General features: G+C 42.1%; 1 protein-coding gene across 1 annotated transcript in view; it reads right to left on the reverse strand.

The window, feature by feature from the left end:
• COL19A1 (collagen type XIX alpha 1 chain) overlaps positions 1 to 15,060 on the reverse strand; it is a 1,445,738-nt gene that overhangs the window by 782,980 nt on the left and 647,698 nt on the right. The gene's annotated exons all lie outside the window — the stretch shown is intronic.

The following is a 15,060-nucleotide window of genomic DNA, read 5'->3' on the forward strand; positions in this document are numbered from 1 at the left end:
GTGAGTCTATAATGTTTATTCTCTCCCTTCACTTTTTTAATTTCTCTCAAAGTTATTTGCTAGCCTAAAGGTACTGTCACACTTAGCGATGCACCAGCGATATGACGCGGTCAGGATCGCTGATGCATCGCTAAGTGGTAGCTAGTGAGCTGCCACACTGGCAGATCTCACCAGTGACATAGCAGTGGTTGGGGGTCGTTACTTACCTGTCAGACAAGGCGATGAAGACGTCCTCCCGCCCGCGTCCACGCTTCGCTCGTTGGCGCCACAGGAAGCCCAGCAGGAAGCTGATGACGAGAAACGGCCCAGGACGTTCTCGCGCGATCAGCGTTAATCAGCGGGGGAGCCGGTCGGAGGGAAGTATCAGACATAGCGATATCGCTAGCAATATCGCTGCTACGTCACAAAAACCATTGACGTTATAGCGATATTGCTAGCGATATCGCTTAATGTGACAGGCCCCTAAGGCAATAATATTGCCACTGTCACTCATTTTTGTGCACTGTATGGCACTACCATAGGTGCACTAAATGACTATTATACAGGTGCTGTGCTATTATTATCTAGCTATAGCTATCATTTGTGCTATTTTCTTATTATATAAGGAAACTATCTGGTTTTGAAGTGTGCTCTTTTCTAGCATACAGATAAAGAAAATTACAACTTTACTTATTTTAAATAGCTGATATAGTGGAACGCAAAACAGAATATGGTACTTTAAGCTGTAGCCAGCCATATCTATAGTACCAAGATAATAAACATCCTGCTTAATTAAATATGCAACTATATCAACTTCTCTATCATAAATCCACTGAGTTATTAACGAATAACGCATTTTAGGTAAATTTACTCTATACTCAACCTTTTATTTCAAAGTAATTGATTATTTTATTAATCATAGGTAAATTATTTTCCATTTTGAACAGAAGAAAATTCTTATAGGAACAAATAATTTTATACTATTATAAGTATATACCTCAAAACCTTAATCTCGAATCAAGGCTGTTATTTTTCAGGTCGAGTATTCATATTGGCATAAAGACCATTATGATATTGTAAAAGCATTTTACATTTGCAGCAGCTATTCAATAATTTTAATCCAATTAATCACATCCAGGTGGTGGAAAGTAAAAGCAACAATTGGAATTGAATACAATTCCACCCAGAATTCTATAGTCAATCTTCAACATTTGCTTTATTGTATTACCGCAGTGATTGTGCACCAAGGAGCAAGGACATTTGTAAGCGCTAGGTGTATTGTAATATAATATGCAATGCCCACTCATGAATTTTGGTAAGAAAAAAACCTTGACTTTACACATATTCATGTATTATGTTTCAGAAGATGAACCTTGTTAATAATAAGTGCTTTGCAGCTTTCTAATTTTCTGAAAATGTTCTGTTACTCTTTTAAAAAACACACAGGATTTTCTATGAAAGATTTTGCGATTTCTCATTAAAAATTCAATTGGCAATTTTAAAATTAAATTCCCCAGCAGGTAGACAAGTTCATAGTGTTTATTGTGTTTTTTATTTCAATTTCAAGTATCATCCATGTTTAGGTTGCTTTGAATGCTTAAAGAGTAACCATTTCCAATTTTGTTTCATAACTCATTAGTACATGTAAAAATAAGAAACTTTGTAATATACAATATTTTGCGGATTATAAGATGCACCGGATTAAAAGACGCACCCCAAATTTTGAGGACAAAAATAGGAAAAAAAAACTTTTTAAAAAAAAATGGTAGTGCCTCTTTTAATCCATGAGTCTTATCGCTTACCGGGGGTGGTGGCTGCGGTGAAGCAGGGTCTCAGGGTCGCTGTTGGAGGAGGCAAGAGTGGTGCGTTTCTGCAGGCCGCAGGCTGGGATGAGGGGTGTTCCACTGCGGGTGAAAATGGCTGTGGTGCTCAGTGGTGCGGGGGCTCTGCCAGCATTTTGTGAAAGCCCGGAACCCCCCTGACATCCATTACTGTGATGCGGTGGCCTCTGGGAAAATGGCCGCCGGGTGTGTTGCATGCTCAGATTGAGATCTCGGCAACAAGATCTCAGGTGCTGAGATCTCGTCTCACAAGCTCTTGGGATGAGATCTCATTGCCAAGATCTCAATCTGAGCATACGCCACCTCAGCGGCCATTTTCCCAGAGGCCGGTAAGGTATATCCGCATCGCAGTAATGTATATGTGAAGGGCTCCGGGCATTCACAAAATGCCGGCGGAGCCCCCCCGCACCACAGAGCACCACAGCCATTTTCATCCACAGTTGCGCACATCGAAACACCCCCTCATCCCAGCCTGCGGCCTGCAGCAACCTGCCACTCTTGCATCCTCCAGCAGTGACCCTGGGACCTTGATCCTCCGTGGCTGGTAAGGTGTATCCGCATTATAAGACCCACCCCCATTTCCCCCCCAAATTTTGGGGAAAAAAGTTTGTCTTATAATCCAAAAAATACGGTATCTTATCAAGAAGATCTGCTTTTTTTCTCCTCTTGGATTGTTCTTTTAAACTCTGCTCAATGGTAAAAGCTGTAAATTCTGTATTCAGTGAAGACAGGTTTTCTCATTACTGACATATGAAATTGTCAGTTGATGTTTGTAAAATGTTATAGAGAGCAGACGGGGATACAAGGAGAGAGGAGCTAGAGGAAAGCAGACATATAAGCTCTACATTTCATCCCCCAAAACAAGCATGATGATCCAAATATGTTTATATATGTCTGCCCAGGGATCCATTCATTAGCAGCTCTAGTGAAGTAGTTTGAGCATGCATGGTAGAAACCAAATCAAATCACAGGATCGAAAAGTGAACCATGTACAAATTGCATACAATAAGGAAGCAGCTACTTGTCTTCCAGTACACTGTTTGGCTTCATGATTGGAACAGCTGTACAAGGAAGACAACTATCAGCCATAAACCACCAATATGTAACATGGGGTTATTAATGGCCCAATTGTAAAAAATGCCCACCACGAATAAACTTAGCAGAATACACTGTTTAACAGATCCCAAGGGTTGTCCTGACCTTCACCTTATAACACTTGCACAGGTATCTGGACTAAAAATTGGGTCATTAGGTGGGGGTTCACAGAATCAGCTGCTGGCTGGTGGCGCAAGCAGATACAAATAATGGAATAACATTTTAAGGAAGAACAATAGTCAATAAACAAGCCAATATCAAAATTATGATAAGTACATGGAAATGCAAGCAAGGCACACAGGAGTTCAATCTACCTAGTCAACCTTTAACTGCCAGTAAACATCAAAATTTTAGGAGCTTAATTAGCTTGCAACTCAATCCAGGTCACACAGAAGGGAGAAAACAATGACAAAAGTTAACTCTCGAGCTCTCAGCATTGACAGAACTATAGATCTGCCAATGCGTGGCACTGCCTGGAAAGAAAAGCAGAGACAGGAAGGGAATTCAGCAAAGCAGATATCACACAAACATGTTTTTGTTACAGAAAGTCCAGAGGAGTAGAGCTTGCAGCATGGTAACCACTGCTCTTAGACAACGGACTAAGAATTGATTTTTAAAGCCATGACAGCGATGACATGACTTGGCACGAGTGCTTGCTACAGTGCTAATTCCTCTGATCTTCCTCCTATGCCTGGACTGTCCACTCGGCTTTCATCTTCTGGAAAATAACAGCTATTTGGGAAACTGAAGAAGAGGCAAGGAGCTTCTGAGAAATGTTATCATGTGGCTAGCAATTATTGACTGCCCACATTATGAAGAGGTGTGAGCGACAGCCACGTTGGAGAGGAAATTAGATGAAGATGAAAGAATACAGATCGCACACCTATACACCATTTGTCAGCACAATGAAATTGATGAATAGATGAACTCCACTATTGCTGTAGACATAAAAAACGCAAAGTACTTAGGTATCATATTTTTATCAAAAAGCATTGGCTATAAGAGGTAAGTTTTCTCCTTGTGGAGAGCGAAAAGCCAGGTCTGGCAGACCAGTATTGAGGAGACTTTAATACCTTGTCTGCTCCTCTGGGAAATTAAATATGCAAATTGTCTATTCAAAGAAGAAGAGGACTTGAACTCTTGAGCCACCCACTGGAAGTAGCAAACCTACAAGTCCATATTGACCCATTAATGAGCTTTGCAATATGCCTTAGGATAAAAGCCAAACCAGAATCCCAATTTACAGACACGGTGTTTTAGGGTATTGCTTCTCATCAGTGCAAATTAAGAAACAGCAGTCTTACAAGTCAATATCGACCCTTTAACGAGCCTTGCAATATGACCAGGTCTGGCATTCCAGTAATGAGGAGACTTAAATGCCTTGAATGCTTGAATGCTCCTCTGGGAAATTAATTTGCATATTAAAAAGGAAAAAAGCCATCCAACCACGACAAGGTATACCACAATTTGGATTATCCCTAATCTTAATGACTCAAATCTCCATGTGCCCAGACAGGCTTTAAATGAAATGGGGAAGAGACAGGAAACCAGGCCAAGCTCGTAGTAAAATTGGGAAATATGGGTGGATAATAGAATACAGACAGTGAGTATCTGAAGACATGATTAGTTACTTTTGAAACTTCTTTAGACTAATTAATTTTTTGCAAAAAACATATTTTTGGATACCCTATTTGAAGACACATACTTGCACCATCCCAATGTATACTGTATGAACTAAGTAAGTTTTGTGCTCACACATCTGGAAGAGCTCTGTGTATGGAACTTGAGCAGATTGTTATTATTATTAGGCATACAGAGCAAGCACAGATGTACAGTATTTAAAAGGTAGTCTTATTTGCTTTGTCAAAAATGGAGCTAAATCTGTCAAAAATGTATGTTTCCAAATACTACAGTGTTCCCTCTAAGTTACTTCATTAGGCACATACTAAGGCTAAGTTCACACTTGCGTATGGCTAGTCTGCGGTTGGCTGCGTACGTCTTCCCTTAAGCCTACTTCCACATGCATCCTGCATTGTCCTGCATACCTATCTTTTATATTGGGTACGCAGGGATATGTGTTGTATGCGGATGCATCCGCATGCGGCATTTTGACATGCCTGCTGACCGCACAGGAACGCAACATGTTGCATTTCTGTGTGGTCAACGGGCACATAAAAACGCTGCATTCGGACGTATCTGCATACAATGCATGTCCCTGCATACCCAATTCTAAAGATAGGTACAGGTACGCAGGACAATGCAGAATGCATGCAGAAGTAGGCGGAGGGTAGGCGGAGCTTAAGGGAGGAAGTGCGCAGCCATCCGCAGACCAGTCATATGCAAGTGTGAACTTAGCCTAAGCAGTGAAAGGATCTCAAAGAAAGCAATCACAATACTCTGTTAATTCTGGACCCATGTTAGTAAGACTTATGAGGTTTTTTCCCACATAAAAGGCAAAATAAATGGCATGCTATGTCAATTCAAGCGTAGCTCGCCTTTTATTTCCTTCTTCCATTTGAAGCTGCAGAGCTTGTTGTAAAAATGGTTAGTCATGAAAGGCAAGCTATTTTCAGTAAATTACCTTTTGTTTAAATCCAGTTTTTGTGTTAAAGGTAGTTTTAAAATTTCTAGTTTTTTTGTAATAAAAATTGTAATATGAAAAAAATTGTAATCTTAGACTTTTCACACTGGACACCTGGACTTTTTTAGACTGTCCTTTCAGGAAGACAGGAATATTCAGTAAAGGTACTGTCACACTTAGCGATGCACCAGCGATTCCGACCAGCAATATGACGCGGTCAGGATCGCTGGTGCATCACTAAGTGGTCGCTAGTGAGCTGCCACACAGGCAGATCTCACCAGCGACATAGCAGGGGTCGGGGGTCGCTACTTACCTGTCAGACGAGGCGATCCTGACGTCCTCCACCTGCGTCCATGCGTCGCTTGTCGGCACCACAGGAAGCCCAGCAGGAAGCTGACGACGAGAAAAGGTCCAGGACATTCTCGCGCGATCAGCGATAACCAGCGGGCTCCTTAACACCAGTGATAGAATTAACAGGTAGCACCATTATACACAGCTGATAACACAAGATCCAACAATCATAATAGGTTATATCACAACTAAAGGCCCTGTCACACATAGCGACTCACCAGCGATCTCGACAACGATATGAACTTGTCAGGATCACTGGTGTGTCGCTACATGATCGCTGGTGAGCTGCCAAACAGGCAGCTTCACCAGCAATCAGCACCAGTGACGACGAGCGCGCGCATCGCTGTGTACCTTAGATACCAGCGCGCTTGTGCAGGGAGCTGGTAACCAAGGTAAACAGCATGTTTCTAAGGGCTGCACGGCACTTAGAAACCTGCTGTTTACCTTGGTTACCAGCTCCCAGCACCAGCGCACTGGTAACTAAGGTACACAGAGCTAGCTGGTAGTTGTTCTCCCGCCTGCCACACGCAGTGATGCATGCTGGCCAGCGGGAGACCAATGACCCAAAAAAAGTCCAGAGCTTTCAAGAACAATCAGCGATACCCAGGAGGGGGGCCAGTCACTGATAGATGTCACACACAGCGATCTCGCTGGTGAGATCGCTGTTGCGCCACAAAACTTGTGACTTAGCAGCGATCTCGCTAGCGAGATCGCTGTGTGTGACGGGGGCTTAAATCTACTCTCCCTACCTTCACAATGCTCTTTGCACAGGCTTTGTAGATGATTCAATACAAAAAATAGGATCAAAGTCTGATAATTTTAGCTTGGTTCCAGTCAAAGCAAAATAGAACAGTCTAACATGCATCCATCTTACTGCATTCTATTTTTATTTCAGCACAATGTTAATTGAGATCAGCATAGTTATCTGATGAAAAAAAAACAGTTTCTGAGATTAGACTGCCTGGACACTAAATCCTTCTACTACTAGGAGTTGAGAGCAGCCAGTATTCTTCAAGTGACTTTCATCTTCAGTGGATGATGTATAGCAAATATCAAATGGATGTAGAGTAGATCCTTAACAACATTCACTTGTCTTTGACCTGGTAGTGGCCTTTTCCAGCAAATTAGCTGTTTGACTAGTTTCTGAACCCACAACTAGGACTAATGGTAAAAATCCAAGAGTTTGGTATTGAAGGCTTGCAGCACTGGGGTTCTGAATTTAATCCTGAATGTCTCCACTCCACTTTCCTCCCACATGACTAAAATATAATAATAGGTTGAGTGGCCATGTATGAAAATACCAAGCCATGCTACTACATGCTGTATCTGTGTGCATGTGTGTGGCACTGAAATTATTGCACTACCGTATGCAGGATATGACTAATCAGACAGCATACAGTAAATAACATTAAATAAATAAATTCTAATAACACATCATAGATATACAGTCATGGTCAAAAGTATTGGCACCTTGGAAATTGTTCCAGAAAATGAAGTATTTCTCTAAGAAATTTTTTGCAATTACACATGTTTTGTTATACACATGTTTATTTCCTTTGTGTGTAAAAAAAAAAGCTGAGAAAAAGGAAAATTGGACATCATTTCCCAAAACCCCCCAAAAATGGACAAAATTGTTGATGTCCTTGACTTAATATTTGGCTTCACATCCTTCGGAATAAATAACTGCAATCAATCAACTACATACATATTGACAATATCACTTTAACTTTATAGTCACTTGAACAGTTTGAATAAACATCTAGTATTCCATTATTAATGGGTATAATAAGTCCTTGTTATACAAGAGTAAACTTAATGAGGTACAGCTGTTATTGAATCAAATATAAAGAATTTAAAATCTACAATTAACGTAGAAACTTGCTGAAAGAATTTGGTATTGAAATACAGGTGGCTTAAAACATTGTTAAGTACTTCATGCTATGTGGGCAAGTAATGCAGGACAGTTCATTCTTCTTTAATCGATTTAAATTAAAACTTCAAATGTAAGAACATTAAAGGTTATTTCAAGGCATGAACATAGAGACCTTGTAACACCAACAGTCTTCTCAAAAAAAAGTGAATAAGGACATAGCACAGTCTAATTAATGCAGTGTTAAGCATTAGGTGTGTTGCCAATCGATACAATGATACTGATGCATTTTCTACAAGTCTTCGAAGCCTTAACAATGCTGAACCTTCGAACATCTTTGCTTCATCCCCTACCCACTCAATTTGACCAATTATCCCTTATTAAGTCTTCTGACTCTAGCAGCCACAATTACTACCAGATAGCACTCATCTTATAGACATTTTTAAAACTATTCATTAGTCTATGGTTTAAGGGGTTGTACACAATTAGAAGACATTGCTTAATTTCTCCAGAAAGTACCCATCCGTCCATGAGTTGTGTCTAGTATTGCAGCTTGGCTCTGCTGAATTGAACATGATTAGTTTGCTGACACGTGGGCATCTGTTTTCGGAAAGAAGCCATGTTTTTCTACTCCTATCCTTGTACAACCTCTATATAGGTCTGACTGCTCTACAATCAATTGCCAGTGAGGACCCATCAAAAACTTTTTACATCAGAAAAAATATAACTTGGGTGATAACATGCTGGTTACCGACTGAGAAATTCACATTTTGCATTGGAAGCACAAGTGTCCAGGAGCATAGTGTGCAACAGCTTTGGGAAGTTTAAAGCATAGTCCTGCCTATACGGAAGTTTGCATGCAGCTGCCTGACTTTGGAAGTCCATTTCATGAAGCTTCTGGTACATGGTTTTTGTGCTGATGTTAATGCCAGAACAAGTTTTGTCTCTGCAGTTATTGAGTCAGTACAACATCACTAACTTTTATGCACTACTAGAAATAAACCCAATGCTATCACATCGGGAGTGCGGTGAAACATACACGTCACCGCTATTCCCCACGCAGATGCAGTAACAGCCGCATCGTTACCCTGCATGCGTGGGTAGAACGCGCAGTTGTGGCTGTTACTGCGCATGAGCGGGAATAGCGGTGATGTGAATGTCACTTGCGACCACGAACTGAGCCTGCGCAAGTGACAGACTTCACTGCTATTCCCGCGCATGCATAGTAACGATACAGCTGTTACTACACCTGCGTGGGAATAGCAGAGACGTGTATGTCACTTCCGCAGGCGCAGTTCGTGGCCTTATGGCCACAAACTGTGCCTGCGCAAGAGGCACTGCCGCGGTGCCTTATGGGATTCGGGGACAGCAGCCGGAAGTCCCATCTGGCTATTATATTATAAGGTAGTCAAATTGGAGTACCCCTTTAATGTCTGATGCTGCAGCACCAGCTACTGGGATGGAAAGCAGGAATCCTCTGCAGAGAACCTTGACTGCTCTCCTCATAGTAGTGTAGCAGGTTTCCATACTGATATCTGCACGTTGGCATCCATGCCAGTGTATGACTCCAGGGCTGTGGGTGAGCTCATCAGCAGCCCAGCCTCCATCTCATGTGAGTTCTCCTGCTGTAATCATCCCAGCAGCAGCAGTAGGAGCAGGAGCAGCACTCTTCCCCAAGCATCTCCCATACACTGCAGACTGCCAGGCGCAAGTCTGCAGATCACTACTGGACGAAGACAGGAAGGTCATTGCTGCCCACACTGCAGCAGGCATCGCTGCCACCCTGCCTGGCTCCTACCCACACCACACACCTAGGAGGAAGGTGTCTGACGGGATCATAAACTTCTTGTCTGCATTCCAAGCCTCACTACTACTGATGGCAGCTGGGCTGAAGGACCCATGATGACATCAGGACCACGTGCTCAGTGACATGTGTGGGCAGAGTTTGACTTCTGGCTGTATTGCTGCACTGTAGTCACATGATAAGGCCTAAGTGCGTGGGAATAGGGAGACGTGTATGTCACTTGCACAGATGCAGTTTGTGGCCTTGTCATGAACAGCATCTGCGCAAGGGACACTGCCACAGTGCCTTATGGGAATAGGGGACAGCGGATGGAAGTCCAAACTGGGGATTATATATATAGATGTGCCTCAGCACTTGGCAGCCCTGTAATGTAACATTATGTGTTCTGCCATATTGTGGTTGAGTTATTGTTGTAAAACACTTACTTTTCAATAATGCCGCTCGCAGGAGAATGTGAAATATTTAGAAGAGAAGGAATGTCATTACCTGACTTGTTACAGTGGTGGCATCTTATTATAGTACCAAACTCAAATTCAGTTAGCCCTTTAGAATTACTTACTACTGTACAAATATTTTTCAAGGTGATAGCATTTCTGGATGTTTGATTGTATACATCTGTGGCAAAGAGCATGAATGAAATACAGGAATTTAATGATTCAGAGGTGTATCTTAATATTTTTCCTACAGTGTGTGTCTGTACATCTGTACAGTCATGGCCAAAAGTTTTGAGAATTACACAAATATTAATTTTTACAAAGTCTACTGCTTCATTTTTTCTAATGGCAATTTGCATATACTCCAGAATGTTATAAAGAGTGATCAGTTTAACAGCAATTGCTTGCAAAGTCAATATTTGCCTAGAAAATGAACTTTATCCCCCAAAACACATTTCAACATCATTGCAGCCCTGCCTTAAAAGGACCAGCTAACATTGTTTCAGTGATTGCTCCATTAACACAGGTGTGGGTGTTGATGAGGACAGGGCTGGAGATCAATCTGTCATGATTAAGTAAGAATGACACCACTGGACACTTTAAAAGGAGGCTGGTGCTTGGCATCATTGTTTCTCTTCTGTTATCCATGGTTATCTCTAAAGAAACATGTGCAGTCATCATTGCACTGCACAAAAATGGCCTAACAGGGAAGAGTATCGCAGCTAGAAAGATTGCATCTCAGTCAACAATCTATCGCATCATCAAGAACTATCGCTCCAGGGCGCCCAAGAAAGACCAGCAAGCGCCAGGACCGTCTCTTAAAAGTGTTTCAGCTGCGGGATTGGGCTACCAGCAGTGCAGAGCTTGCTCAGGAACGGCAGCAGGCAGGTGTGAGTGCATCTGCACGCACTGTGAGGCGGAGACTCTTGGAGCAAGGCCTGGTCTCAAGGCGGGCAGCAAAGAAGCCACTTCTCTCCAGGAAAAACATCATGGACAGACTGATATTCTGCAAGAGGTACAGAGAGTGGACTGCTGAGGACTGGGGTAAAGTCATTTTCTCTGATGAATCCCCTTTTCGATTGTTTGGGACATCTGGAAAACGGCTTATTCGGAGAAGACCAGGTGAGCGCTACCACCAGTCTTGTCTCATGTCAACTGTCAAGCATCCTGAAACCATTCATGTGTGGGGTTGCTTCTCAGCCAAGGGAATGGGCTCTCTCTCAGTCTTGCCTAAAAACACAGCCATGAATAAAGAATGTTACCAGAATGTCCTCCAAGAGCAACTTCTCCCAACCGTCCAAGAGCAGTTTGGCGATCAACAATGCCTTTTTCAACATGATGGAGCACCTTGCCATAAAGCAAAGGTGATAACTAAATGGCTCAGGGAACAAAACATAGAGATTTTGGGACCATGGCCTGGAAACTCCCCAGATCTTAATCCCATTGAGAACTTGTGGTCAATCATCAAGAGACGGGTGGACAAACAAAAACCTTCAAATTCAGACAAAATAAAAGCATTGATTTTGCAAGAATGGACTGCTATCAGTCAGGATTTGATCCAGAAGTTGATTGAGAGCATGCCAGGGAGAATTGCTGAGGTCCTGAAGAAGAAGGGTCAACACTGCAAATATTGACTTGCTGCATTAACTCATTCTAGCTGTCAATATAACCTTTTGGTACTCATAATATGATTGCAATTATATTTCTGTATGTGATAAAAACATCTGACAAACACACATAAAAACCAGAGGCCAGCAGATCATGTGAAAATATAATATTTGTGTCATTCTCAAAACTTTTGGCCATGACTGTATGTGTGTGTATCTCTCTCTAAGAAAGAAAGGAGGAAATTTGAGTTTGTTTTTCACCTTTCTTTGTTTTTTTATATATACTGTATATAACCACAAAAGACTAGTACAAAGTGCAAAGTACAGTTCAAAATATTTTCCTCTTTCAGTAATGATTTTTTTATATATCAGAAATGGAATTTATTTTTTTTTCGGCAAGGATGAGGCTAGTAATAGTGATTTAGATTGGCACAGATTTTTTTCGTTTTATTTCTTTTTTTACTGACTTTTATTTATTTTTCATTTATTTTGTTCACCATAAGGTCCTTAAATACATTTCGGGGGCATTTTAACTTTTAAATACTTTTTTTAATCTGATGTCACCTGGAGCTGATATATTACATTATATTATATTAGCCTCAATTGCAGTGGAAATGCAATCTCATACCTGTATAGCAAAGCTGACTGGGTTTCCCAGGATTCAGCAGCTCCTGCTCACTCATTATATGGATCAATCACATGACCATTCGGTCTTGGGCAGGAAGCAGTGCTAGTGCCTTCTATTAATGTGTACACCACACTTTTCTAGTGTTGTGTATACCACAATCAAGATGGCAAAGATGTTAAAAAATCATCTGTGCCTCCTTTAAGGTGAGTCCTGCTGTGTTTGACAGTCGTCTTCTGGCTCTCACAGTGTCACGATCCATTTTTGAATGCAAGGCAGCTCTCGCTCCACTATAATTTAAATGTAGCTTTTTTCCCTTCAGGCCAGCAGGGGTTAATGTCAGTTTCCCTTGCTGAACTGCAGAGTTGCTAGGTCAGCTGAACAGTCCCACCATCCTTTAAATGGTCACCTGATACATCAGCAGACTGTCGGTGGTAGAGCAATCAATGTTAACTAAGCCTGGAGTAAGGAGCTCTCTGGTTGCAGTAGTGAATCTGCTGGTTTCGTGGAGTTCGTGATCCTGGTGCCTTTCTTCTGCTGCGCGGTGCTTTGCAGCAGAGAACGTTGTCAAGCTAAGTTTTGTGTTTTTACCTCATCTGTCTCGTGCTTGTCACCCCCCCATGTTGCAACATCTGCAGTGGTGATGCTAGAGTCCTTGCCGGCCAGTGCACTAGCCAGCGCAGTGTGAAGTGACAGTGAGGGATGATGTTCATGATGGCAGCGGTGGTAATGACCCACTTAGGGCATTAGGAGAGTGGAAAGACAGGCTGAGGTTCAAACTCAGGAGGTGTCCATCCCTGATCCCTATTGGTAGGGCCTTCCTCTCTCCTTTACCATTCCGTTGTGTTGTGCCGTCCGCTGGACAGATGCCTGTTAGGTCGTGACATATTGTGACACACAGCTACATAATCGCGTTCATCTACTTCACGATGCAGAGACATTTTAGAACATCACTGCAGAGTAGAAGATAGGACATTTTAGAACATCACTGCAGAGTAGAACCTAGATCACCCAGATATTTTTAATCTGTAAGTGATCCAGAATTTCTTAACACAACTTTTCATGCCAGTATAACAGGAATCACATTTTCCTTATTTCTTTATATTGCATTGTCTTCGTTTTAATTTTAATAGCAACAACAGTAATATTAATAAAGTAGACATCCATCTATTGTTGCCATCTTCTAAAACACTTTGGGGATATACATTTTTTACTGTCATATTTAATTACTATATTCCTTCAGTATCAAACAATGATCCATATACAGAATCACCCTGTCCTATAAATAACTGTTACAACTGCACATGAACATGTGTAATGTGCAAACCAGGGGGAAAAATACTTGAACCTGACACATCCATTTGCAGACTTATAAAAGCTTTATTCTGACCCTGATCTGTCCCTAACTGACCACGGAAGTTAGCACTCTAAGATTACGCAATGGTACCCCTACTTGACGGCTGCTCACCCTGAATGCTCCTAACAGCTCCTAGAATAGCTTTGCGTGTATAGCAACTCGCAATGGAAAATAGGTTGCACACTAAAAACTGAGCCTGCCAGTTCCTGTACAGACTAGATATCCTGACCTCGTAATCCGTAGTGGTACCTGTGGATGCAGAGATATTGTCATGATCCATGCTGGATCAGGACTGATATAAAGCACAGGTAACCTTTTTTTTCTGTGCTTAGGTTTGGTTTTGCCCCCGGTGGCCATTAGGATTATTGCACTGTGGCGTCTTTTGTTCTAAATTTGCCCCCCGGTGGTGGTGAGCATCATTGCACTCTGGTTTCTTTAGTTAGTGCACATGATTACGATGCAGGTGTGATTTCTCTGTCTCTGCTATAAAAGAGTCACAGGTGTTGCAATCAGTGTTGGTGATAGTATTCATATCCAACCATCCCTGGTGGAGGAAGGAGCTGGAGAGAGCTCCTTGCAGCACGGTCAGAGCCCTGGTGTGGAAGGTGTCAGAGGGGATTTCCTTGCAGCTCTGACAGAGCTTGGTGGCAGCGTTTCAGCAGGAAAGCTGCATTCTGGTGGTGGACTCTGTTGCCAGGAGCTAGTGCAACAGAGTAAAGCTAAGTGGTGATCCCTGTTTGTGCCTTTCCTTTATGTGTGTTTCAGTGCAGTGGTGGGATTAGTCTCAGCACCGGCCATTTCACTAGAAAGGGGTAGGTGCAGGGCGAGCTAGGGTTTAAAGGTATCCTGAGCGGTGCCCGGTGTGGAACCAGCCTAGGGATTGGTAGGAGTGTAGTGACACTGACTCAGGGGAGTGCAGGAGGTCTCCACGTCCCCGTTCCATATTGCAGGGCCCACCATTGTAATTGTTTCCCTGGTATTTCCCCTGATTATTTAAATTCGCCCTGCTGGAGGCTGTGTATCCGGTTTTACATGTATTTCTGAAATTCACCTGCTGGAGGCGGTGTATCTGGCTGCACGTCTTATTATTTAAATTCGCCTTACTGGAGGCGGTGTATCCAGGGTCGCGTGTGTCATATAAATTCGCCCTGCTGGAGGCGGTGTGTCCAGTCACACGTAACCATTACAGATATATGTAACCACAGACTAGAAGATAGCAACTATGGCCTAAACTGATGAGTTGATTCATGATTCATGTTCTTCCTAAAGAACCACAGGGCAAAGCAGAGTGTGAATTACTTACAAGAAGAATTGTTCTGAACAAAGGAAAGATTGTAAAGTAAATAACAAAATACAAAACAAAGAGTAAAGCAAGTAGTGTTAACAAACTTTTGAGTAGACTTCAGTCTCTTCCAATGGAAAAAAAACAATGAATATGGCAAAGCTGTTTATTAATTGGAATATGCTAGTAAAAAAGTCAGATCACACTACCATTTACAGAGCAGAAGCTCTGTGC

This window comes from Dendrobates tinctorius, unplaced genomic scaffold (genome assembly GCF_039654945.1).
Source record: "Dendrobates tinctorius isolate UK_male_01 unplaced genomic scaffold, ASM3965494v1 ptg000024l, whole genome shotgun sequence".
NCBI lineage: Eukaryota > Metazoa > Chordata > Amphibia > Anura > Dendrobatidae > Dendrobates > Dendrobates tinctorius.